This window comes from Tamandua tetradactyla, chromosome 12 (assembly GCF_023851605.1).
Source record: "Tamandua tetradactyla isolate mTamTet1 chromosome 12, mTamTet1.pri, whole genome shotgun sequence".
In the NCBI taxonomy this organism is placed as follows: domain Eukaryota; kingdom Metazoa; phylum Chordata; class Mammalia; order Pilosa; family Myrmecophagidae; genus Tamandua; species Tamandua tetradactyla.
Window position 1 is genome coordinate 58,422,496 of NC_135338.1, and position 26,282 is coordinate 58,448,777.

The 26,282-nt window shown below is 40.9% G+C and overlaps 1 long non-coding RNA gene across 2 annotated transcripts in view; it reads left to right on the plus strand.

Annotated features, from left to right (window-relative positions):
* LOC143651532 (uncharacterized) overlaps window positions 1–20,757 on the plus strand; it is a 77,029-nt gene extending 56,272 nt beyond the window's left edge. Inside the window, exon 3 of one of the 2 annotated variants that reach the window (XR_013160015.1) lies at window positions 20,587–20,757. This is a non-coding gene — a long non-coding RNA (uncharacterized LOC143651532). Of the gene's footprint in view, window positions 1–19,601; window positions 19,679–20,586 lie in introns of those variants that run through there. The other variant, XR_013160016.1, reaches the window with a different exon arrangement.
* Window positions 20,758–26,282: the final 5,525 nt, after the last annotated feature.

Below are 26,282 nucleotides of genomic sequence, written 5' to 3' on the forward strand. Positions count from 1 at the left end.
GGAGGGACTTAGGCTGGCCAATCAACTTTTTGGTTTTTTTTGGTTTATAATGTTTACAGGGATAAATCCTCTGGAAATAGAGCAAAAAAAGCCATGGGGAAAAAAAATAGCAGGTGGATATGCCAGCAAAAATGCCAAAATAGAGAATTGAGTCAAAAAAAAATCAGGGAATAAATCTAGAGTAGGATAATAAAACCTTGATTTTACGGTAGAAAACAGCAGAGTTGACACTAAAGAAGTTTGAATCAGTGATACGGAAGACAAACTTGAGAATCCTAGAAACAAAGAATAAAGACATAAAAATGATGGGGGGAACACCCATAACTTAAAGAAGGGAAAAGAAGTACAGAAAATGGAAGTGACTTTGCCAATTTCGCACATCTCCCAAATGGCAGAAGGCTAGGTCCTATGCACTAGGAAGATCTCAAAGCACTCAGACTAACATATTTCCTGCTTCAAATACTGTCCCTTTGGATGATATTCTTCTTCAGAGAGAAAATTCAGTGTGCTTTTTATTATGTTTATATGATGTTATTCTCCTATAAACTGATCTTTAAAGAGTATAATCAAGAATGAATGAGATGATTGATAAACAAGCAAAGAGATACACCAATGAATGTGTGAATGAATGAGTTCTGGCAGAGATAAAGTAGACATTCCTCAATGAAATTTCAATTGACCTATTAAACACACTGTCCCTTGGGTCTTCTTCTTCATGTAAAACAATGAGAAAACGTGATTGTAGAAATGAGAAACTCTATCCACATTCTTAACATATTTTTTATCATTAGTTTAGTCTCTGATAGTGGCAGAATATCAAATATAAGCCATCCAATAACCTCCCCTTATACCCTAAAATTATTATGTAAGAACTTTGTAAAAAAAAAAAGAACATTGTGGAATTATACAATCTCTTTGTTGGAATGAAAGGAGCATACCCTTTAAAGAGAAAGAAAAAGAGGCAGCTGGTAGAGTCCAAAGAGCTAGGATATGAGAGTCTCTAGTTGTGTGATCTGGGCAGAATTGTGAGCATTTAATAATACAACATGTACTTTGTATGATACTGCATACAAAGAACATATTCAATAGACATTGACTGCTGGATTTTTGTCCTTCTGAGCTAAAACGCTTTGCCTCATAACTTTCCTCTGTATCCTGAAGAAAGGCTTTGAAGAAGGGTGAAGTGCACCCTTCTTCTTTCTTCAATAATCTTTTGAACATCACCTCCTCCAGGAAGCCTTCTCTGATAGCCTTCCTCTCTACTTTGTCCAGACAGAATCGGTCATACCATGTCGGTGCTACCCTTAAACTTCGTACATCTTTAACAGCAGCAGGGTCTGCCAGAGGAATTTGTAAGGGTACCATAGTGGCAAACAACCTAAATTGATTCTGGATGACATTCATGGAAAAGAGTTGATTGGAAGAGCTCTTCTCAGAAAAAGGGCTAACCCTTGGAAGTTTTGAAAAGGCATGAATTGGGGAAGCTCCAGGGTTCTCAGTGGCAGGAAGCACTACAGCTGGGATGCATTGATTTTGACAATTTTCTTTCTTGGGTCACTCCCCTTAAGATTCAGATGGCCCTGAAGTTGCCTGGGTCACCAGCCTTTCCTTGGCCAGAAGATGGCAGAGCAACTCTACTGACTTTCCCATCCAAATTGTTTCCAGAAGATGGGACAGGCAAACTGAGAGAAGACTTCCACTCCACTCCACATTGTGATTGTCGCCACACATGTCCATCTCCCCCACCACGTCCAGAGCAGGAACATCTTGGGAGTAGGAACTGGGCTTATTCAGATGCTCAGGAAATATAATTCAGTGTCCAAAGGGAGTTCTGGCAATGTGAAGGCTGTGACCAAGGAGGACAGGTGGGATTTCAGTCCAAACAGAAGCAAATGCCTCTCCCCATCGCCTTGGAGAGACTTTTCATTAACACAGATCTTACATACACAAAGTGCGTAAAAAAGAACAGCAATGAACCAATCCATCTCGTCTCCCTTAAAGCCCTTTTGAGGTGGAGATGTTGGATTGCAATAACCTACTATGAGACTTTTTTGTTTCCAGAAGAACTCTGATGAGTGATGGATGGATCTTAGGGTTTCCAGAGTTCTCTCCATGGGTTTTTTTCCCCCCTGCTGCTGAAAATTTATTTCTGGCAGTCGTTAAAATTCTGCTGCTACCATTTGTAGCAAACGATAGAAAGCGCTAGGTACAGTATGTGGAGTACATGTTTGTGAAAACAAGGGATGAGTACCTTCCAACACTTTGGGAATTTATGAATGATTTACATCTGGTGCTAAAGTTCACAAATGAAACGTGGGGAAGCAGATGCCTCATTTCTTGACTGCATCGTGCCTGCCCATACTGATGGGGAATTGAAAACAGCGAGGTCTCATAAATCAACAAAATCTATTTTTGTGCCTCTTGATCTCCATTCTGAACATCCATATAACACCCAAACAAATGTGGTGAAATTAGTTCCTCAAGAAGCCCTTTATGTTTAGTAACAGTGTGGACATGTTAATAAAAAGAAGAGAGAAATAAAGTGGACTGATGGGGAGGGGGAAGGGGGGTGTAAGTGAAAGAAACCAAACCTCAGAGTGAAAAAGCTCTTCAATGAATGACTATTTATGGAGCCTAGGGAAGGAAGTATGGTATTTGGCAGAGTAGATGAAGGCCTGCTCTGGCCATCCTGGGGTGGTCATGGTACACACAGAGTTGGTCCAGAGAGAGGGAGGGGTGTTGCATTGTAGACTTAAAAGAACCAGCATCTGAAATGAGCTTACCTTGGTAATTGGAAAATCATGAAAAGATATTTGTAAAGAAGTTAGGGTCTGGCATTTTTGCACTTTTTTATCCCTTACTTTTCCTCCTTCTTTCCTTCCTTCCTTCCTTCTTTCTTTTTTTTTTTTTTGACATATGGTCTTCTGTGAAATGTGATGATATCGTATCAGAAAATACAGCTTTCTTCAGAAATACACGTTAAGCCAGGTCCTGTGGAGTAATTTACAGGATGATTATTCTAATGTTGCAATGTCACTCCCTGGTTCCAATCCTTCTAGCTTCTCCCTGATGATTATAGAAAGTCTAGTCTATCACCCTAAATTTAGACTTTACCACTTTACATGTCTCTATAATTGGTTTATGACTTATTTAATCAACAGAATTTCAACTTTCCTGAAAGTTGATGTGGGATTGTGAAACCTCACCCAGCAAGCACAGAGGAAGGGAGTTTCTTCAGTGCCTGGCATAAGGGGAACTATAGCGAATAGAAACGTGTTGGCCCCGGGTCTTTCTTCACTTAGGAGGAGGACGGATCTGCACAATGACGCCCTTTGGGGACTGCAGTAACTGGAAAGGCAGGAACCGACATGACCAAGAAAAGATGCTTTATTGCTCGCGCCTTTTCCCCTCCAGTCACAAGAACCACATTCATTACAGGGAAGAAGTGATTTTCTAAATTAATTGCCTTAGGAATGGCAAGAGTTAAGGTACACCTTATACTGTGTCTAACTTCTATCCAGCAAGGAGTTTATTCATTCACTGTTTCTAGCTGGTTGACTTTTATAAATGAAGCAATAAACCCAACAATATTAAATATGCATCTATAATATTTCTTCACATTTATTTCCATAGCCATCACTCTCAAGTACCCATCGAATCCTTTGTTGAGTTGCTTTATTATTATTTTTTCTTTGCGTTTGAGTTTCTGTATACCGGAGACTTTCTGATGTACGGAATCCTCTATACTTGGTTTTAAAAAGAAACGCAGGGAGATGGGAAACAAACAAACAAAAACATTTTCGGTGTGTTTCTTTTAATGAGGGTTATTGGTTCATTTTGAAAACTCCAGGTTGGAGAGATCACAACATTTTAAAAGGAGCTAGAGTGGAACACAATTTGTGCTGCACATAATATTAACTATTGGATCAAAAAAATAAAATAAATGTCGCTGCTACGTTAACAGATGAAATGCGATATTGTAATTTAACACCCAATTTTCTGACACTTCTCTAATACGTAGTCCATGTCCAATTTTTCTAAAGGAAAGCCTCAGATTAAAAAATATATATACCATTCGCATTTTACTATAATTAGGTGACTTTTATGGGGGAGTTTTTCTAGAGTAGTGAATATCCCAACCCCTCCTTCACCAAGGAGGTTACTAAAAGCAGAAAAAAAAAGGTTCTGTGGTCTCCCTTAGTTACCATTCTGTTCAAAACACATCCCCACCTAATATAACTTGCTATGTGTCATAAAATACAAAGGAAAGTACTTTTCATGCCAAATATCAGAGCAGTGCTCTCTTTTCTATACTGCACAAGTAACAGAAATGATGTGTTCATTTTAAATTCCATTCATGTAGGTTCTAATAAAAGCTATTATAAAATACAATTGTGTGGAGACAAAAAGAGATAATATCACTATAGCTCAATATAAAATTTAAGTAATTAAGACATGAAAACTATTACACAATTTACTACAAATGCAGCAAGAATAATAAAATGTTTAACCCTTTATTTCCTGATTCCTTCTCTCTGTCTCTCCCTCTTTAACACCTAACTAAAAACATGAAGGGACACCGGAAGGAGTGAGCAGAAATCTTACAATACAGACTCTTTTGGGGAATGGATGAGGGTTGATAAAGAAAGTAAATGGCTTCATTTTTTTAAAACTTTCAGTTAAAGTCCTCGTGCTCTGGAGTGATGTAGTGTGTACTGCGTGGCAAACTGATTTTATCTGGAGAAGATAAGAAGTTGTCCAACTAGCTGATCAGCCAGGCACTTAGGTGATCGCCCAATAGAAGGTCATGATGGCTGATAGGAAGTCCCATGGGCCAGCGGAGACGGTCAGCTCTGTTGTCAGACAGATCTGCGTTCAAATCCTTGTGTGGCAATCCCGCAGCTTTGGACAACTGCTTTAAGACTCACCTCATACATTTGCCAAATGGATGTAATCCGATTTGCTTTTCCTGCTGTCTTAGTTTTCCAGGCTGCAGTAACAAAGCACCACAGACCTGTCGGCTTAGACAGTGGAAGTGGAGTGAGTGTCTAGGGGTTCTGGAGGCTGGAGGTCTGAAATGAAGGTGTTTGCAGGGCCTCACTTCCTTTTACAGGGGAGAACCCATTCCCTGCCTCCCCCCGGCTTCATTTGGGTGGCCGGCAACCCAGGGTGCTCCTTGGCTTGTGGCAGCACGACTCAATCTCTAGCTCCATCACCTGGTCGTCTCTGTTTCTCTAACTGCATCCACATTTCTTTTCTTTACAGGGGACTCCAGCTGAATTGGATTAGGGCCCACCTTGATTCAGTGAGGCCTCATCGAAACATCTTCAAAGATCCTCTTTACAAGTCAGATCCCCTTCCCAGGACTGGGGAATTAGGGCTGGAGCATGTCTTTCAGGGGAGGGGGACATAATTCAGTTCGTAAGACCTATGTTGTAAGTTTATGCCCTAGTCAGACACTGGGGGCATTAAGGCTCTATAATTAATGCTTCATAATTAAAATTCAGACAATAGGAAGGAGCAGGACCCCCTAATTCGTTTTCCCCTGAAGTGTGGTCTGTGTTCCGCAAAGTTATTCCAGGACAGGATACGAAGCAAGACTGAATCACAGAGATTGGGAGGTGGAGGGGAGGCTACTCTTTGTCTGTCAACCCTTTTTGACATCTTGCTGATTTTATTAGAGAGCAAATATCTGTATGGTACCACTTGGTCTCCAGCACTTGCTAAACTTCACTTTTTTTTTTATAAAGAGTGTGAGGTCTTGGGTTTAGAGCCTGCATCAGACTACTGCAGCTCATGAGAGTAAGGTGATTTTGACTTTTTAAGTGTATTTATTTCCATGGTTGCCTGCCACTCATGGCGAAGATCTGGCCTTTCCTTTACAGTAGTGAGATCAATTTTCCTTATAAAATACATTCATTTCAGATCAAATACAAAGGGGAAGGGAAGAGAGGAATTTTCTGATATATCCCTAATGCTGCATCACTGCCTGGCACTGCTCAAGAAATACTTGTTGATTAAGAAAAGTAATTAGTGGTATGTAGATGTGGCAAATATCCCAGTGCCTGCTGTAGGTAATTGCTTTCTATCGCATGCAAAGGACTGCATGAGCCATTTCTGTTGCGATGGCAGCTCATCTGTGCAGGATTCTGCTTTTTTTTCTATAAATTTGCTTGTGTGGCTCTTTTTCTCTCTTAAGCATGTAAAACCACTGCTTGCATTTCTTTCCCCCCTCACCACCACCACCCCTGCCCTGAAATGCCTTTACCTGCTCTACTTCTGTTACCTTCCAATTCTCCAAGAACTGGTCCTCGAGCTTCTAGGTTTTGCTGCAACTGGAGGCTGAGTGTTTTGGCAACTCCAACAAAAGACAAGCATCTTATACTGTTTCCATTGTCGGGGAGATGGTAGAGTCCTTCTGAGACCCTAGATCCCAAACGGCAAAAGGCAGAGCCTGGGTGTGAACCCTTGCTTCCCCTTATATCTGATGGCCTCCATATGGAAATGCGATAGAGCACTTCGAGCGAAGTCTCAGGAGCAGGTCAACACTTCCTCCTGGAAGAGTCTGAGATCTTGAAGGATGTGATTAAGTAGAGAGGAAGAGTGGCAGGATCCCAAATATTGCATGTCACAACCATAATGGCAAGACAAACTCCTGAGTTATGATTGGTGACCCAAAGCAGGAAACATAGTTATCAGGTCTCTAACACTACATCTGACATAGAGCTGGCCCTTGGAAATCCAGTTCCATCCTTTGGATCTCAGAAATCCTTTTCTCTCCTTACTCTCATCATCATTGTGCCCAGACTCACACAAATAAATATTTTGTCCCTTAACATAAATTCAGAGGTGATAACTCAAATTCCTTTACTCTGAGTATTGACTGAAACTTGCAAACTCCACCCAACTGATTGCACTGTTTAGGTTTCCCTAAACCTTCTCCTTATGCTCCCCCTTAACTACAGTTGAAGTTCTGGGCTCTGACAGAGTGAACAAACGGAGAAGGCCAAGCCCCCTACTCACACCAGGCCCACCTTAGGGGAAGAAAAGAAAGAATACGATGCAATCAGTGGACATCCACCCAATCTCCTAAGAAAAAGAGAAACATGAAGTATTGTTTCACCTTGATGTCTTTATTTTTTGAAATTTATAGAGTTGGTTTGATTATTTTTTCAATTAAAAAAGAAAAGCATATTTATTATAGACAGTTGGGAAAATAGAAAGAAAATGAATAAAATCCATTGTCTTACTATTTAAAGACAATGAGCATTTACAATTTTTATGAATATGCTTTCAGAAATGTTTTCCATTCATGCTTGTATCAGTCAGGATAGATGATACTGCAGTAACAAAAGTCTCAAATATCAGGGGCTTAAATCAACATAGGTTTATTTCTCACTTGTGCTCTATGACTATCAAATGTCTGTGGAAGGGCTTCTGTCCCTGGTAGTCACTGAGGGACCCAAGCTATTAGAGCAAACCAACATCAGTACAATAACTTGGTTGCTGTGCCAAAGGGAAGAACAGTTCTAAAGGGTCTAGCACCGATAATTACATGCTCCAATGCAGAAATGGCACTTACTTCTACTCCGAAGTCCCAGTTGGAGCTAACCATATGACCCCACTGAACCCCGAAGGTCCTGGAAGTGCCAACCTACCATGCAGATAGAAGGTGGAGAACCCAAATATCTGATGAACAGTATTATTGACTATATCATCCTTGGAGGGCTTTTTTTCCCCCCTGATTACATAGAACTACATGCTGCCAGAATATTTGAGAACACAGAAAAGCATAAAGAAAATAAAATAAAAAATTCTACATTCACTCTCACCATTCATTGTATTTTCTTTAGGCATTAGGGGCTAAATTCATTTTGGCTTATACAAAAATAAAGATTTTTCAAAAAATATTTATACTTTATTATACAGCCTGCTTTGTACTCCTCTATTCCTACCTAATATCTTATGTGTTTGAGTGAAATCTTTTAAAGTATTACTCTTGTACACCACACATTGTACTTTATCTTACACTTGTACTGTAATTATGTTTAACCAGTCCCCTAATTATTTTTCATTTAGCGATTTAAAGTATTTACAACACACATAATAAATAATATGCATAGATATATACGTACCATATATTATACATTCATATAGACATGTATTATATATACATGTATACATACATATTATACATTATACATATATATTATGCATACATATAGATGTATGTGTGTGATTTTGTATGCTCTCTTCCACACATTCTCCAACACATATTTGTCTGTTATTATAAACTGTCCTGAATTTTCTGATCGATAACCTAATATTTCCTTGTGTAAATTTAGCCTAGGGAACTTAACCTTTTTGCCATTTTGGTTATTTCCAGTTTCTAACCAAAGTGAATAATGCAGTGGTATTTCTGTATTTAGAATCTGTTTGCAGAATGAACAAGTGAATGGATTAAACCACAAGTGATTTGCTGATTTCCAAGAATCAGCACTAAACATCTTTACCAGTTCCCTTCAATAAGTCCTTTAAGTCAGAAATGACATTTTCAAAATATCAATATTTCATTTTATTTGACAAAGATCTAGTGAGAGGTCCAAAGAATGAAACTGATTCCACGTGCCTATTCTATGTTAGGTTCAGTGTTATAGACTTTATAACTCTTCTTATTTGATGACCACAATGACTCCATAGTTGAGACTTAACATCTCCTTTTTACAGACAGAAGAGTGTGAAAGTTCATATTTACATAGCAAATACTCAATTCCAATATGGCAGACTCCTAAATTTATGACCTTCCTTTTTGATATAGCCATAGAGCTCATATTAACTTGCACCATAGAAAGTGATATGAGACTGCTCACAATGAAATGGTATATAGATCACTTTGTGGTTATACTTACGAGAAGGGGAGCGTCATGTGCCAGCTCATTAGGCTGGGGAGACCTGAGTCAGGCTGCAATGGTGGGTCAGCTCCAGTTGGGAAGAAGGGAGAGAACTTCTCCCCATAGACTTTTTTACCAGGGCAGAAACATTTTTACCATTCTTCCACTTTCTTATAGCCACCCACAGAACATTTTTCCCAACTAATAAGCCAACTGAACTTGCTTCCAAACTTGTCGCTGCTCCATTCACTCCTTCTGTGCCATTCTGCCATTTATCCAATTGCCAGAGGTTGCAACTCTATTCGGGGGACATCGCTCCTTTTTTGGTGTTAATGTTGTCTCCAGCGAGTTCCTGGGAAACCCACTCTACTAGCCAGGCCAAGCGGTGAGTTAGGAGACCCAGGATCCCATCCCATTTGGTTCCCTTACTAAGCTAGTGAGACCTTGAGCGAATTAAGTGACTGTCTCTGGCAGTCCCTTTCCTCATTTGCCAAATGGGAGTAATATTGTTACCTTCACAGGAGAATTCAGTAAGATCACAAAAGTGCTTTGTAAATGTGACGTTTCATGCAAACATTACTGATTTAAAGAGGAATGTTTCTTGGTTAAAATTCTACTCCAATCCTGGGCCTTATGGCTGTCTACAAATGCCACTTACAAGCAGAGAACGAGCCACCAACTCTTCATTGAGCACCCCACTATAGTCTACAGCCATGACTCTACTAGAGTCAACACCCACTCCCTGCACCCATCAGCTCTTCCGTAGTCTGACCATTTTTGCTTTTTTCAACACCGGAAGAGGAAAAGGCCAAGGTTGACGGCCGTAGCTGAAGGCCATGGCTCTGGAGTATGACACTCTATACATCCATTGTTGAGCTGAAAACTCCTTAAAACCTAATGTGGACACCGACCAGTCAGTCTTCTTCTCCATCTTCCTTGGATGTGGGTGAGGGTGGGATGAAGGTTAAATTGCATCGTAAGAAGGTCACTGCAATGAGGTGAGGAATTTGGGACCAAAGCCTATCCCCATCCCATACCCTACCCTACCAACACTGCTCTGTCTGTGATTCGTGGGCAAGGCTTGTCAGCTCTCTAAACCCTTACTTGTCTCATTGGTAAAATGGGGAAATTAGTAATGGTAACAGATTATTTCTTCAGGTGTTCTTTAAATACAGATTTTATGCATGTGTAAGCACCTAATAACAACAATAATTATAGCTGAGTCTATGAATTGTGTATCACAGGTATTGTGCTAAATATTTTCTGTGTATTATCTCAACAAACCTATAAGGTGGTCTGTCAGCTAGGAATTGTGCTCAGCTATTAGTAACCTTAAATCAAAGTGGCTTAAGTAATTTAGATGTTATTTTTCTTTTATATTATATGAACTCCTCAGGGCTGGTATGGTGACCACGCACCAAATCAGTGACCCAGAGTCCTTCCAAGTTTCTGCTCCGCCATCCTTAGTTCATGATTTCCATTCTCAAGGTTGCCTCACTGTTGCAAGATGGCTGCTGTATCCCTAGCCTTCATGCTCATGTTCCAGACAGCAGAAGGAAAAATGGGAAAGACAAAAGGGTAAACCTCTTAGACTAGGTGATTCCTTTTAAAAGTTTTTTTTTTTTTCCCATCGATGATAACTACTTAAATCTCATGAGTCATGCATATCTGCAAAAGAGGCTGAGAACTACAGGATTTGTCTGCATATGTTGCTAACCTCAGTATGTTACAGTTCATTTAGTAAGGTGAAGAGATAACTCGTAGTCTCTGCCATAGGAGGTGTCGTTATTATCCCAATGTTACAGATGTAGAGACCTAAGGAATTTGCCTAAGCACTTATAGCTAGAAAGTTCTTGACTCGTGTCATAGTTTGCTAGGAATACTATAACAAAGTATCACAAACTGGGAGGCTTGAAAGAACAGAAATTTATTCTCTGACAGTTCTGAAGGCTAGAGGTCCAAATCAGGGAGCCAGCAAGGGTCTTACTCCACCTGAAACTGGAAGGGAAGAATCCTTTGCCTCTTCCTAGCTTCTGGTGAGTTGCCGACAGTCCTTGGGCTTCAGTTTCTGCTTCAGTCATCACATGGTGTTCTCCCCTGTATCTGCTCAAATATGACCGCTTCTTATAAGGACACCAGTCATACTGGGTTAGGGTCCACCCTAATCCTGGCTGGCTTCATCTTCACTAATCACATCTTCAAAGACTCATTTTGAAATAAGGTCACATTTATAGGAATGGGGCTTAGGACATGGACGTGCCTTTTCAGGGGACACAATTCAACCCCTAATAACTTAGAATTACAAATCAGGCTGACTTCATGGCTCCAGCTCCTCACCTGTGTGATCAATAGTCCCAAAATGGTGGGCGGCAAAAAGATCCAGGCTCGGGTCTTCATCTGCCCCTCAGTGGGATGGGGTCAGTGGGCCTGCTTCACCAGCTACAGGACAGTTATAAGAAGTATTGGAGAGCTCATGCCTGAAACCTGGCCTGAGCATAGCAGATGCTCAGTAAACCAAGATGTCGATTTTGACATCCTGCTACATACTGAGCTGTCCTCCCAAGGGGCCCACATGCTAACACATCTCCCAAGAGATGGGTAAATTGCTGAAGCCTCAAAAACTTTTTGTCCAACATGCCCGCTAGGTGGGACCTACCCCTCTAAACGAAGGGAGAGCCCTCACCTGACACTGTTAGAACCTGGGTCAAAGTTGGCTGATCAACATAACAAACACTTTGCTTCCTTTTAGACATGAAAACTACGTACCTCTCCGCTCTGTATCATGTAAGGGAACAAAGATGGTGCCAAAGATGCACAGCACAACCAGGCACACCTGTGCATATATTACATGTGAGTGCATGGGCCTGAGTGTGTTTGAGTGCACATATTTAAAAGTGATGTTAAGGGGAGGCAGCACAACAAGAAGGAGATATTTCAAACAGAAATCAATTCTTCCCTGAAATTTGTAAACCATATCATTCTATTTAAATCATATTCAAATACTAATGGCCATGAGTAAGGGAGAAAACATGAAAAACACATGTAAGTACTGATTCTGAAGACACTTATTTTACAAAAAAAAGAAAACATCCATAAAACATTCCTAAAAGCACACAGAGACAGAAAATCACTTAATTATGAGATGTCATAAGGATACAGGGAAGCGACTTCTAGGAATGCTCAACTCTGGTTTCTGAGTGGAGGGATATATTGGCCTAAACTTCTCGGCCAGGGCTCTCATTTATTTATTTAATCATTTATAATTAGCACTCCTAGAGTAGATGTCAAGCAAGATTCTTGATCTGGTCCAGATTTTTCCCTTTGTTGAGACGGCCCAACCCAGCAGGCCGGACAATGGCCATAAATCCTAGACTCATCGATATTGACCAGGAACTGTGGGAGGGGGCAAACCATCATTCCAGGTGGGCGACCTGATTCTTAACGGCAAAGGTGCTTACTCCTACCCCCTCTGAATTTTCACCTAGAATTAGACAGCAGAGTCCTATTATTTCCATCTGCATCAAATATATGTCCATCTCTAAGTCCTTGCACGGCTGGACGGCCTGGAGCCCTCTTCCCAGCTGTTCAAAGACTCCCTCATTTGCTTGGGTCAATATTAATACTTGCCATTTTTCTATGCATTTGTTATTTTCTGTCTCTCCCACTGCAGCTTAAGCTCCTTGTGGTAGGAATTTTGTTTCAATTACTACTATATTCCTAGTAGTGCCTGCAGGGCACATAATAGCTGCTCCATAAATATTGGTTGATGAGTGAATACATGCTTTAATAATCACTATTCCCAGAGAGGACATCTTAACCTGACTAAAGTCTATGAATCAAACCACATTCCTAGACCTGAATATCCATAACCTACCCCCCTTTCAAACCCAGTGTAGAGTCCATCTCTTATTCCATCAGGGGAACCCCTTCCTTCAGACTCCATTAGACCCTCACTGTGGTGCTTTCTGTCTAGGGTCACGAGTGTACATATTTCACTGCTCTGCCTCACATTTCATCTGCTGGAGGGCTGGGCTGCCCACAGCTGCCAGCTCCTTGCAGGTCATACCCTCCTCAAGGCCATGTCTGCAGCTCATTTGTATAGGACCCCGGTGCACCCAGAAGTGGTTTAATTGAGGCTTGCATTTATTCAGCATCTGCTATGGGCCAGGTGCTGTACCAGGTGTATCATCTACCTTATTTTAGTGGATTTCCTGTTTTTTATTAAATCACACACTATAGAAACTAACACATTTTACATTTCAACCTCTGTATATACACACATTTCTATATACATCTAAATCTAAAACCATATTGGGTTCTATATTTACATCTATTGCTGAAACCAAAGTTTCAAGATACTATATTTACCTTTCTTATGAACAATACATGCTGATTCTTTCTCTTCTGTCCCACTCCATTGCATTCTATTGTATCTCATATCCCATCTTATCCTCCCCTCCCCTCCCCTACTCTACTCCAATCCATTCCAGTCCAGTCCACTCCCCTTTTTTTTTTTTTTCAATGCAGGTTGCAATCCACTAAACCAGGGATTGACCAACTATGACCTGCCTCTTGTTTCTGTAGATAAAGTTTTATGGGAATATAGCTATGCCTCGCTCATTCTTGTACATTTACTTATGGCTACTTTCTAGTTATTGGCATAGAGTGGTGACAGAGAGCAGAAGCCTACAAAGCCTAAAATATTTACTCTCTGGTGCTTTTCAAAAGGTTTGCTAACCCCTGCAGTGAATTAATCTCAAGCCCACTTATGGGCTGTGACCTATAGTGTGGAAAACACTATAATTCTCTCATGTCGTTCTGACAACTGCTTTTTAAGGAGATGCACTTGTTATCCTCATTTCCAAGTGAACAAACCAAGGCAGAGCAAGCCGGAGTTTGATCTAAGTCAGGCTAGAACCACAGCTTGTGGTAGATAATGAATGTGGAATTCTACCTCTGCTTGGGGGGGTGAATGTTTTTCGGCCAAAGAACTGACACATGTTATATTTGCAATTTTTTTTCCTTCTTTTTGAACTGGTGAACTTAGGAAGAAGCACTGGTTCTATTTTTTACCATATCCCTAAATAAATGAATAATGTCACTAAGCATGCAATAGAAAAGTATAACTATTTTTTTTAAAGTAAGTGACAGGTCTTTTCATTTTTATTTCTTATTTCAAATATGGGCTTGGACCTCTTGCTGGAATCATTGCTTAAAACTGACTTATTGCACTGAAATATATCCCACACATGGTAGGCTGGCAGACACTGATAGAATAAGTCATGCCCTGTGTAATGTCCTCCCCTGAGTATGAGCCGAATCTAGTGACTTTCTTCTAATAAATATAACATGACAAAGGTGATAATGTTACTTCCAAGATCATTTTGCAACATACTGTTATTTTCCTCTTGCTCATACCTTACTGTCCTCTTCTTTGCTCTCTCTGGTGAACCAAGCTGCCATGTTATGAGCTGTCCTGTGGAAAAACCCACGTGGCAAGGAACCAAGGGAGGTCCTCAGTTCGACAGCCTGTGAGCGACTAATTCCTGCCAACAATCACACGAGAGAGCTTGGGAGTGGATGCTGCCCCAGTTGAATCTTGAGATAGCCTACATCTCTTTTCTTTGAGAGATGTAGAGAAGGAGTATCCAGCTAAGCCATGCTTGGGTTCCTAACCCATAGAAACCGTGAGATAATAAATGTGTGTTGCTTTCAGTCACAACAGTTTGGAGGAATTTGTTATGCAGCTACGATAGCTAATACATCACACTGCTTTGTTAACACTTGGGCTTCTGGAAACCCCATCGATCAACAAATATATCTTCTGTATCTATTAGAAGCCCAGACCTATGAAAGGTGGAGCAGGGGATCTGTTATGTTGAGGGCATAAGATTTCTACTCCTAGGAAGCTATCAATATGCTTAAGAGAAAATGCTGGAACCGTCTTGGTGAAAGTTAGCCATTTGCTTCCTCGTCAAAGATGGTGCCCAGTGGCACCATACATTGTTTATGCTTTTTAGTAGAATGCTTCTTTCCCTGTTCCCCATAGATTTCTCTGGCATGGGTCCTATCATAGCTGTCCAGCTCGGAAACCCTTTATGAGAGTGGGAGCCCTCCTAAAATGGCCTTGGATTCCTCAGTGCAATGCCCTGAAAGCGTGCACTGGTTCAAAAGGAGCAATGAGCAAGGCCCAATATTACCACAACTAATTCGGCTTCTGAAAGTCGAAAATGAACCAGATGGCTTTTAAGTAAAACAGGACACACATCAGATTCCAATTATATTAAAATGATGACCTAATTTAGGAAAACACAAAGTGTAATAAGAAATGTTTAAATAAACAAAATCTGCATATTTATGAGACTATAATTTTCGTTGGGCTCCTCACTTTGGATAACGAATTTCTAAACGAGACGGATTGCATTCCAGACTTGCCACTGAACCCGGGCACAGAGAAGCCTGAAGCACCGTTTGGAATTGCAGACTATCTGAAGGGAAAAAAAAAATTTAGCATGTGTATCGGCAGCCAACTTAGGAAAAGGAAAGGTCAGCTCTATACAAATGTGATATATCCTATTATAATGCGCTCAAGAATAGTGTGCTGCTTGCATTGCTTTGTTGGCTGAGCATTCTGACACCTCTCGCTGGCAGCTACACTGTCGCCTGCAAAGCACCGCCGGCACCACTGGCAGGCCCAGTACTGGGCTGGGTTGGCACGGAGAGCCTCGGATTTATCTATTTATTTTTCCAAATAAATTAAGAGCTCTGGGGGCACTTGAAATAAATTAGCAACTGCTCCTGACGGTGTCTTACTTGCGGTGTCACACATTCGAAATTTTGGCAAAGACTAAGATGCCTGCCTCACAATCTTTTCCCACCAGGCACAGAACGGAACAGTGCATGCGTGTGAAAAGGCACGTCGCTGGGGCCGTTATAAGTTTGGGAAAGGCTGAGCCAGTGAGTGCCCAGGTTCCCCAAAAATACTTTCAGGGTTACCCTGTCTCCGGAGTATCATGTGAGCCTTTATGAGGCCAGGGAACAAGGCCAGTTGGTGCTTAATTGGACTGATTGCCGAAATGGCTTTGGAATGGAACTGGATTTCGTCTCTATCCTAGGGAGTGCATCTTCTTTAACTAAACACTTTGAGAGAGTTATTTTTCCAGATAGGGTGAGGTACGTCTCATCTCCTTCTCTTCTGTTGAAGCATTCATTTAATTAGCAATTATTGACTGAGTCTCCATCTGGCCAGCATATAGGATACCACATTGTCCAAGGACAACCCAATTCTGGACTTGATTGGGTGACATTTCCTGCAATGCATTGTTGTGACATCAACGGTCACCCCATCATAGCAACATTAGCTAAAATCAGCACCTAGGAGCCAACATGGGGAAGTGAGAGGGCCTGGGCTGAGCATTGCTGGGTCTTGTTGACAAGAGTGTTGAGTACAATTGACCAGCCTGGGGATCCAAATTCTCACTCCCTTGGCAGGACGAACTTGTCCAGGGCCTGGACCACTGGACTCCCCCCTGTGCCCCATCTGTTCCCTGAGATATAAGGAAATCAGACCAAGAGCTGCAAAAGACCCTTTCTCTCTTTTCTCAGTAAAATTGGCCCTCTGAGCCTTTGATCTTACATCTCTTGAGCCATGAGAAATTTTTCTTTTCTTGGTCTAGGACGGGAAAAACAGTTACTAAATCTTGATGATATTAAATGAGAAAAGGTTTTCACTCTCCTTTCATGATGTGATATTCACTTATATCAAGTCTCTACTTCCCAATAACATTTTCCCCACCCATCATCACAGAATAAGAAAGATATAAGAATCTACAATGTATTTTAAATGCATTAGACTATAGAACACTCATTCTCTCATTATATTCCAGAATCATTCCTTGTGGTGAGTAGCTTTTATTGAAAGGACTTTCTTTTTTTCTTTTAATTAATAAATGTACTGTCAGAAAAGTCCTCCATTACAGGAACCTGTGTAATTTCCTACCCGAGACACCAAATATATAAATCAGGAGCTGCTTAGTTTTAGGTAATTTTGTCAAAAGCATCTAATTTTACAACAATATAGCATCCTCCAGAAGACTATTTTAAAAGTGTTTATTCCTCACAGATTTTTCCTTTACTTTTTGAATTCGGGTGCATTTTTTCCTTTTTTTTTTTTAAGTCATGGTGGGATTAGGAAGAGGTACTAATTGTCTCTTTGCCAGAGTTTAAGTGCAACATTTTTCATTAGAATTTAACAAATGTTCGAATTACAGTAGTCAGACAATGGGTCAGACTGCTTCAGCTTCTCTCCTGTGAACCTAATGCATTAGAGTTGAGGCTTTTTAAGATCAATGTTGCTTCTTATTCTTGGACTTAATTTAGTATAAGTCTAATAGTCTAATATGACTGATACTACATTTATTTCTCTCTCCTCTTTTGCTTTAATAATAAAATATGAATAAATTCAATGTATTGCAATCTCCTGATTTTTTTTTTTTTGTCAAGCATAGAAATGCCAAATATAACAATACACTTTGATTATTTTTTTTTTTTTGCCAGGAGTAAACTATTGTGCAAAATAATTATATAAATACACAAGAACATCTGGTCTTTTGAACTGCAGTCACTGCCAAATTTAAACATTGTACCCGTTTGACAAAATTAAAGGAGTTTATTCTTTGTTTTTTCTGGGCTTTAAATAGTAAGCCACAAATAGTTCTTAGAGTTATCGTTTCTAGTTCATTTTGAATATTATGTAGAGAAACTTATTCTCATTCCCCAAGACTTCCAGGCATCCGGGGCCTATGAAATTTGGGCTCAAGGTTAAAATATCTTGTAATATTTTATTAAAACAATGACCCAAGTCAAATTAAACAGAGAGAAAAACCTTATAAATGCTCTTCCCCCATTTCATCCACAACAATTCCTAAATGCCACCAGACAATTAGGGCAATTTTGATATCTTTTGTAAAGTAAAGTAATTAAAATTATTACTGCCACTTTTGTAATAAACTCATGTGACTTTAAAAGTCTGTCCCTGCTCTCTTTCATGATGGAGACATCACACAATCCGTAATTGTGCTATTAAGGAAAAGAGAGCTAATAATCTTTTTGCATTTGAAGTAAGCCCTCATCATCAGCCCAACAAAGCCAGACAGATCAAAAAAGAGCCAGCGAGAGCAGTTAAGGAAATTAGTGCAAGCGTCAGTTAAAAGGTAAAAATTAATGCACTTATTATTGAAATATGGTTGAAACCTGCGTTCTTTTCATTTCTTTGATATTGCACAGGCATAAAACATTCAATTAACTTTCCATTGTGTTTGGGGGAGAAAAGGCAGAGGATTGTCAGAGAGGAGTTAGGGGTGTAGGTGGTGCACAGAAAAAAATAAAAAATAAAAAAAATAAAAAAACAGAACAGGATGAGTAGGAGAGAGTTCCAGAATCATACGGCCCCGGCCACAAACAGAGGGCTCTTTTGCCCTTGAAGAATGCTTATGGATCTGGAATATTGGACTTAAAGAACACATACCAAGCATACCAAGTACAGCTGTCTTGATGCTGTGTGAGTGGCCCCATTCCTCATTCTTCGATATTATGTGATCATGAGAGTAGCAGTACAGAGAGGAAAGACTGGAAAGAAAAGTGACTATGAATGGACATTTGGATTATGGGGGAATTTTTGCCTTTCTATGTATTGTACTCTTTCCCAAACCGCAATTTTCAACTGTGATTGTGCATTCCTTTTGTAACCCGAAAAATAAAGCTAATTCAGGATAAGAAGCTGCATGGGGTGAGGTGGATCAGATAAGTTTGGGTTTTGGGTCTGCCAGACTAGTGTATGATGATTAAATCACCAATGTAATGCTGGGTGTCCTCAAACAAGTAACAACATCTCTGAATTAATGTCCCCTTCCTCTATATGGCGGGGATGAAGCTATCTGTTTGTAAAGTGGCTAATATATGTGAAAATGCTTCACTCAGTTTCTGGCACATGGCAGACACTCAACACACTTTTATTTCTTGCCCAGACACTATCCTTTTATAATTTCTTTATACGTGAAAGACAAATCATTGAATATTGTTCGGCATTAATGACAAGGAGGATCGGTATTTGATGCAACCTGTTCATACTGAACTGATATTAACTCTGCATCATAAGCATCAATTTCCAGGGCTGAGCATTTCATTTTGCTTTGAAATTTCTGAAAGTTTATTCAGTAGTGTAGGTTTTTAAGGCTACTCTCAGAACATCAAAACTCTTTAGCTGAACAATCATTATTTGACAATCGCAATTCAAGAATTTTTTTTTTAATTTGTATAATTCATCAATCTTCCTAAATTGTATGCATGTCACATTGTGATCAACTTGCTGTGAAAATGTTCAGCAAGAGAAGGCCTCATGTTTAAAGTGAAAATTACTGGGATCACACACACTAATTTGTCTCTACCATTAATGAAACATTGTTTTATTGCTCTGAGAAAAACACTTTTTTCACATATTCTAAAACAAATTTTAATAGAGAAATCCTTTTAAGATCATTTTATACCATAATATACCTGAAGTACTAGCTTTGTATCCTTCAATCTTAGCCCAGTGCTGGGCACATCATAGGCACCTTATAGATGTTTTAATTAAAAGGAAATACATTTTTCTCCAAAGTGACTTGTAATCAGTGTGTGGCTAACTAGTTTTTTTGGGACAATTCGTTCCAGCCTAAGGAGATCGTCCTGAGTTCACGAAGGCTACCAGACAGAGAGCCAGCATCATCTATTAGCAGGGCAATTTTGAGTTCAGAAGAGGCAAGTTTTATGAAGCAAACTTCCCTTTTGCCCCCAAACCATGTCTGCCAAGTTCAGAAATCCATCTCCAAAGAAAATTCCTTGGGAATATTTGTGCCACTTTCTAGCCAACTCTGCCCTGGCACTTAAGGAAAATAACACAATTAAAAAATCCCAAATCACTGACGCTGTGATTATTATTCTTATTAATATGCATAAGGTAGAAGTTAGTGCCAAAATGACAGATTTATGCTTTTGCAAAGGTAATGAATCAGAGTAAGAAGGTAAAAGCCGCTGTTACCCCAAAACCTAAAAGTGATAGACTACTCAGGATTTTTCCCCAGTGCAGATGGCTGATAAAGCCGCTTTCTGCCGAAACACAGTAGGAATATAATCAGGAATACAAAACCAGCCACTGAAAGAAAGCTGGCGCTCTTCCCCGTCTGAACTTTCCCAAATTCTAGCTCTGTTGTGAAAGGCATAGGGATGTGGTGGTGGGAGTGGGGGTGAGGGGATGGGAGGGCCCCAGAGCGGGGGTACCGGTTTGAGGGGCTTGATGGTGAGCGGGGAATGATAGGGGAAGAACTCAGGTGATTTTTTTCCATTTTTTTTTTTTTTAATTAGAGAAGTTGTAGGTTTATAGAAAACTCATGCAGAAAATATAGAGTTCCCATATACCACCCCCTCTATGATTAACAATTTGCATTCGAGTGACCCATTTGTTACAGTTGATGAAAGAATGTTATTATAATTGTATTACTAACTACAGCCCACAGTTTCCATTAGGGCTCCCTGTTTGTGTTGTACAGTCTTCTTGTTGTTTTTAAAATTTTTATTCTTGTAGCATATATACAACCTAAAATTTCCCCTTTGAACCATATTCAAATATATAATTCAATACTGTTCGTTCCACTCACAGTGTTGTGCTACATCGACCACCAGCCATCATCAAAGCCTTTCTGTCTCCCTAAGTAGAAATTCTGGACCATTGTAAGAACCACCCTCAGGAACAGACAGCTGAAAGGATGAGAGGCCACCACCAGAAGAAAAACAGCTGTGATCCAAAGTTAGACCCTGCCTAAGGAGAGGACGGAGGTGTGAAAAAAAACCAATGGCATTTCGAGAACAAATGACCAATATATGAATCTTTCCAACGTTTCGGGTACTCTCTGGTCTGGCCAGTCCCCTCCCACCTGTTACTTCACAGGGCCCCTGATCCAATCCTGTGAGGTTGGCTCTGTGAGTGGGGGTTTTAGACCATCAATTTACAGAGAAGGGGCCCAGGGCTAAGGGAAGAGAAAGGACATAGCTTTGCCCCAGGTCGCAGCACTGACCAGGAGCTGTGAAGTTTCAGGAGGTGATACACAGTCTCTAGATGTACAGGAGGCATTTTTGGAAGCTGCATTAGTGCACCAATACCCTTAGTAGATGAGAGCACCACTGATGCCCTAAATGGTTCCTTTACAGCCTGGAAAGAAAATTTCAGATTCCCTCAAACCCTCATCTTCCCCTGCCCTGGGCTAAACTGAACGCAACATTTTATTATTCAAAAGCTTACAATTTTAAAGGTTGAAAGAATCTCAGGATTGCAGAGATTTCCAGCTCAGCCCAGAGTAGTAACTTGAAACGAAACTAGGGTCAGCTCTCCAGACCCCACTGAAGTGTCATAAATTAGTACAACAACAGAAAGTTTTAATGTGTTTTATGGTCTCTAGAACTTGGATGCTTGGATGCATTTTTATAGGCTACCAAAGCATTTTCACACACACTCTCAAATTCCACCCACAAAGGCTCAGAGTGAGACTGAGATAGAAATAAATCAATGGCTCTGCCCTTGACCAGCTCTGAGACTTGGGTTAGTTACTTGGCCTCTTTCTGCCTCAATTTCCTTTTCTATAAACTGGGGAATCTTAACCGGTCCACATTATAGGGTAATTGTGAAAACTGCCTGAAAAGACATAAAGACAGCACTTAACACAAAATTAGGTCCCAATAAATGCTAACTGACAACTTTATCTTCAGCATCACCACCACTGTTATTCAATACGTGGGATGAGTTTTATATCCCCATTTCAGGGGTGAAAAAGCAAACGAGGGTGAGTAGCCTCCTCAAAGTGACTCAGAATAAGCAGCTGGGCTAGAGCTACATTTCTTAACTTCTAGCCCAAAGCCTCTTTTCACTGTTACAAGTACAGCAATTCAAAGTGTTGATGGTTGGGTCCAGATGGTCTTGGGATGGAAAGAAAGTCATAGACAATTGATAGTGCTAATGAAGGGGTGCTTGGGCATTTCTTATTTACTCAACCTTTCCCAGTTAATGGGAAATTAGGAACACTTCTTCCTGCCTCTAAATATCCATGCCTGGGCACGTGTCTAAGTATGCACACCCAAGTCAAAAGGTTGTGTACATTTTGCAGCCAGTGCGGGAGGCAAATGCTAGACAAAGAACCACTCCTTCAAACTGATCTATAATTTGTACAGTGGAACAGGACAGTTAGAACTTGAGAACTGCAGAAAAGATGGGACTGAAAGAACTGGGAGCTGCAAAGCCCAGAGGTAATCAAAGTCAGGGCTGCCCTGCCAGCAGAGCTGGCAGATTTATGTGAGTTGTTGAGACAGCCCAGGACAGTGTCCTGTGCATGGGGCAGTTGGCTAGCGATAAAATCAGAGCTCCAGGACCACATTTTCATTCCTGCATGAGGGTGCTTGTCAAATAAGAGTCTGGGGTGCCCTGGGAGTCAGCATTCCTTCCTGTGAGGCAGCTCATGATCATTATCGGAGCAGAATCGAATCTCCCCCACCCTTCCAACTTTCACTTGTGTGCAACAAAATGTTCCCAATTTGGCTTCTGACCTGAGCGCAGAGCTCAGTGGTCATGTCACATCCTCAACACCTGCCTGCTGAGTGATCCTGGGTCTTTGGGTCTCAATTTCTTCAACTGTTGAATGGAAGGGCAGGGCAGAATGATACTTTCCCACCTTCCCTGGCACAGAGCAGGCTCCCAACAAATAAACACCCACACAGGTGCTCAGGGCGTAGGTGTGCACAAACTCTCTTGGATGGGCTTGTGGGAGTCTGTAGCAGGAAGAGTTCAGTTGTGTGAATATGTCCGTCCCGAAGGTCCTGCCTCTTCAGCTCTGTCAGTGAAAATTAGGCCTTTGTAAAGTCGAGGCATTATTGGCTGGCTATCTGTTCTGGGAGAAATGTTTGCCTGCAGATAAGATAAGACACCCAATATTTGGGCTCTATATTTGTTTTCTGAAAATCAGTCAGGGAAGTTAAGATCAGCTGAGGTGGAAAGTCTGGGTCTCCAGTAGCTGGCTTGAAGCTTCACATAGTTCTTTGGTGTCAGGGTTAGAGTGGAGTCTTCAGCTGCAAGGACCATGATTTCCTCTTGGCTGGCTTTGTCCAGGGGAGGCTGGCTTCTAGAAAGGTAATAGACTTAGATTTCGTTTGCTGAACTCATGGACTGTCTACTAAAACAAACGGGGACTTCCCTCTGGACGATGGGAGAGGAGAGAAGCCTGGAGCTGGGAGCATTTAGAGATGAAGTTCTCAGATTCAACCACTCTGAGAGGATTTGATTGTCCTCCTTTCCACCCCCTTTGCTCATCATATAAATGGGAAATACAGGTTTGGGAGACTGGGAAACTTGCTCAAGGGCCAATGGTTTGTAAACAACGGTTGGGTTCAGCCCTGGAGTGGTCTGCTTCCAAAGTCTATGCTCCTGGCCCTTCTCAATCACTCTTAGTTCTTCAAGTACGGTTCTGCAGAATTAAGCTCACATCTTTTCCTTGGGCTTGTTCTTCAAATATTTGAAGATGGCTGACAAGTTTTCCTTATTCTTTTTGGGAAGGGGTGTTGGTGGGCTTTGGAGATAGGCTATCTTAAATTATCGTTGTGGATTGGCCACTGCCAAGCTGCGTGTGTGGCCGCAGGCACTTCCTTGATCTCTCTGAGCTCCAATTGCTTTATCTCTTCAACGGGGGTGATGAGAGTGTCAACTCCATGAGGCTGAAGTGTGAATTGCACTAGATATGTAATGCATTTCACATACACACAAGCACATGCTTGCGCGCACATGCTCATGTGCAATAACAGTTCAATAAGCAGTGGCCAGTATTATTATGTTCTATTCTGAAGAGCATGCAACATGTTTTTTATAGATCCTACATTGGACTGTTTGCTCCCTTAGGCATCTATTATCATAATTATTTCTTTTATAATCCTCTTAAACTGCATTGTTGGGAATTGAGCAGAGCAGTCTGGTTGAGATCTGACCACCCCAACTCTTCATGGAGCTGTGATGCTCTCTTCTCGTGGCTCGCTGCCAGCCGAAAGCCAGAGTTCTTCGGGTGGGAAAGCTTTGAAACTGCATTACCTCCCATTTCAGCTCTTTATTCCATCAGGATGTTTGCAGAGCCAGGCCCTTCACTACACCCAGGCACAAAGACAGAGGGAGACGTGGGCTTCAGAGTCAACACAGCCTGATGAAAATTTGGTTCGAGGAGAAGAGAAATGAATGAAGATGTGTTGGGTGCCAGGTGCTTTCTTCCCCCTTTGTCTCATGGACTCCTCAAAACACCTTATGATGTTAGTGTTGTTCTCTTGAGAGTCAAGATTCAGAACTGTGCCTGTCTGAATGCAAAGCACGTTGGGGTAGATGCAGGGGCTTCTGGGAGGGACCCTACAGTGATCATTTCACATTTCGTCTTTCCAGCTTGCCCAGTCTTTCTGGCTAGCAGGGCTGGATAAGCCTATTGGCCATCCTTCCTGCTATTCTTTCCAGACAAAAGGGACAAACAGACAAGCAGGCTTTCGCCACAAAATCAGCGTCTGCACGACAAGGCAGAATTTAAAAGAGGACTGGGAATACAGGAGATGATCTGAAGTATTTTCAGGCAATGGAATTTCTAATTTGGTTCTGAGTTCTGTATGAATTAACAGGAAGTACTAAATTCCCATGGCTGGCTCCAGGGGAGGGTGGTGGTGGTGATCTTTAGGGAGAGCTGTTGACACTTTACAATCCCTGTAAAGTGGCAGTGATTTTACATGGCAGTGATTTCATGAAGAGGTGACCTTCCCACAAAGACTGAAAGCCCAGCGCTGGGAATGGAGCCCTGAATTGAAGGGCTGTGCTCACGTTCAGCTCTGCCCCTGACTAGTTGTGGGGCCATGGATCCTGCCCTCTGCCTCAGTTTCTTCATCAGCCAGATGCAGAGAACTTTATCTCATCTTCCAATGCCAACATGAAGAGTAATCAGTGTGTATGAGGCCGTTTGCACTCTACAGCGTCTGGCCTGGGGAGGGTTCTTAATAAATGCTAGTGACTGTTCTGATCATTAGAAATCATACTTAAAAGCAGGTTGAGAAAAGCAAATTCTCTTCCCTACCTACTAAGCACCGAGTAAGTGGTTGCTGAGTGCATAAACGCATAGAAGAATGAATGCAAGGGCAAACTCCAATTATGATACTTCCCCCCAAACCCTCTTATCTACATAGTGTTCGAATTGCTAAATTCATTGAAAAAGCACTAGGCACCGTTCAAGTGGAGGTGATGTCTATATTTCTCACACTTGTAATTTGCAAAAAATAATAGCTTGCATTCATTCATCTATTAGCCATTGAGCCAATGAGGTAGGCAAGGTACATAACATTACTGACACCAAGTTATCTGGGCTATTTCTAAAACTATATCTATGTCTCTATCTATCTGTTTTGCATCTCTACAGCCATATGTACATTGATTTCCATAGCTACACCAAAATCTTTTTCCCTATCTATTATTATCTTAAAGAATCAGGTCTCCAATGAGGTTCAGCAACTGGACAAAGGCCACCCAGCTAGGAGCTTGTCCCATAGCTCCAAACCCTGCTCTTTGCCCCTTCCTCCAGGTCACCTCTTTAACAAATAGGATCTTTCAAAAGAAAAAAAAAAAAGAAAGAGAGAGGGGGTGCAAGAGTACTTCAGTGGTAGAATTTTCACATGCCATGCGGGAGACCCAGGTTCAATTCCTAGCCCATGGACCTCACAAACAAACAACCAAACAAACAAAAATTCAACAAATGGTGCTGCAATAAGGGGAAGCTCACATGGAAAAAGAATGAAATGTGACCCCCCACCATACAGCATAAAAAAAAAAAAATTAAAAAGAAAGAGACAACATGTGATTTCTTTATTTTCTAAAAGCTCAACATATGAGCCAGGTGTCTGTCATTTCCATTTCCATTAACTTAATATTTTCTTTTTGGTAGGGGGGTGGGTAGGGAAACAGTCTTCAAAATATCTGTTTTGATATCTTGTGCAGTATACTGCACAATTATGTGTCATCTATTACATTTCTCCATCATCTTTATCTAATGGCTTAGAATTCTTGAAAGATTTCAAAATGGCAGACTTTCTAAAATTAGTAACTATAATAGGTCTTTTTTTTGGTTTGACAACTACTATATTGCCAACAATCATTCATATGAGGTTATCTAGGAAACTTAGTGTATTAATGTAGATTTATAGCAGATGATGCACTTTAGAAGTCACATCCCTTATCTTTCTTTTATCCTCCTTTTCTTTGTGATGTTTCCTTCACTAACAACTGGGACAACATGGACAAATAGT